Source organism: Notamacropus eugenii, chromosome 1 (assembly GCF_028372415.1).
Source record: "Notamacropus eugenii isolate mMacEug1 chromosome 1, mMacEug1.pri_v2, whole genome shotgun sequence".
Lineage (NCBI taxonomy): Eukaryota > Metazoa > Chordata > Mammalia > Diprotodontia > Macropodidae > Notamacropus > Notamacropus eugenii.
In genome coordinates, this window is record NC_092872.1 from 7,180,224 (window position 1) to 7,181,959 (window position 1,736).

The window sequence follows — 1,736 nt, forward strand, 5'->3', positions numbered from 1 at the left end:
AGCTGCTTCATTATAGTTTATTTGCCTTCCTCTAGTAGTGGGCACCTCACTTAGTTCTACTTCTTTGCTACCCCAGAAAGGGTTGCTGTCAATATTCTGTTTAAATAGGTGACCTTTCTTTGTGTTTAACATACTCTTATGAGGAGCAGGGGGGGATCTCTGGAGTAATCATCAGTCCCCAAGCATGAATGAAGTACCTTAGTTAGGGTGGGAGGATAGGTGCAATTCAGCTTTGATTTGTCTCTGATACTTTTTTTTAATAATATTTTTTCCAATTATATGGAAGAACAATTTTTAAAATTCTTTTAGAAGTTTTTTGAGTTCCGAATTCTCTCCATTTCTTCCTCCTTGCTCCTTGATACAGTAAGTAATTTAGGGTTATATATCATCACAATCATATAAAACCTATTTTCACATTAGTTATGTTGTGAAAGAAAACAGACTCAAAACACAAATCCGCAAAAAAATGAAACATAGTATGCCTTGATCTGCCTTCAGCATCCATCAGTCCTGGAAATGGATAGCATTTTTCTTCAGGAGTCCTTTGGAATAGACTTGAGTGACTGTGTTGCTGGGAAAAGCTAAGTCATTCACAGCTGATCACTATATACAATATCGCTGTTACTGTGTACAATGTTGTCTTCACTGCACTTTTCATCCCTTTATGTAACCCAGGTTTTTCTAAAATCACCCAGCTCATTTCTTATAGCACAATAGTATTCCATCATCTTCATAGACCACAAGTAGTTCAACCATTCTCCAATTAAGGGACATGCCCTCAATTCCCCATTCTTTGCCGCCACAAAAAGAGCTGCTATATTTTTGTACAAATAGCTTCTTTTTCTTGGAATCTCTTTGGAATCAGAGTGGTGATGTTGCTCGGGCAGATTCATTTCTCTTCTCTCCAGAATGGCTGGATCAGTTCACAACTCCAACAGAATATGAGTGTCCCAATTTTTTCACATTTTCTCCAACATGGACCATTTTCCTCTCCGTCATATCAGCCACCTTGAAAGGTGTGAGGTGTTTTCATCGCACTTAGAGCCTTCTGTCATAGGACCGTAGATACTTGGATGGTTTCTGTCAGAACACTGCCCATTCATACCCTTTGACCGTTTATCCACAGGGAAAGGCCTTGGATTTACAAATCTGACCCACCTCTCTATTACGTTGGAGAAAGGCGGCCTTTCCTTCTCCAGCTTTCTGCTTTCCTTTGTGCAGACCTTTCTGAGCAGGATCAAAATTAACAATCCCTTCGGCATCCCGGGAGGCCTCCTCATCGGGCGCCTCTTCGGAGCTCTCGCTGGCCAACTGCTTCGGCGCTTGAGGCCCGAACCTCGGCCCGTCTCGTCCCTCGCACATGGGGCCCGTGGGATGCGGTCTGCACGGGGTCTGCCGACCGCGTCCCGTCCCCGAAGCCCGGACCCCGGGCTTGATCAAGGCATCCTCGCGCGCTTCTCAGAAGGGCGAGGACAGGCCGCAGCTCCACCCACAATGGATGTGTTCGCCCGCCTTTCCGAGGTCCTCCAAAAGCGCCTGTTCCAAACCGGACAGCCAAAGGCTCGTCCCTCTAGGCCGGGAATGAGAAGGGCAGGCAGCCGCCCGGCGCAGCTCCGACGAGCGCGAAGCTCCCTCGCGGCCTCCGCGGCCCGACGGCCACGTGACCTGCCGGCCTGCCGGGAAACGCCCCGCCGCCGGCGGGTCACGTGGCCCTGCCCGCCCCTCCTCAGCCCCCA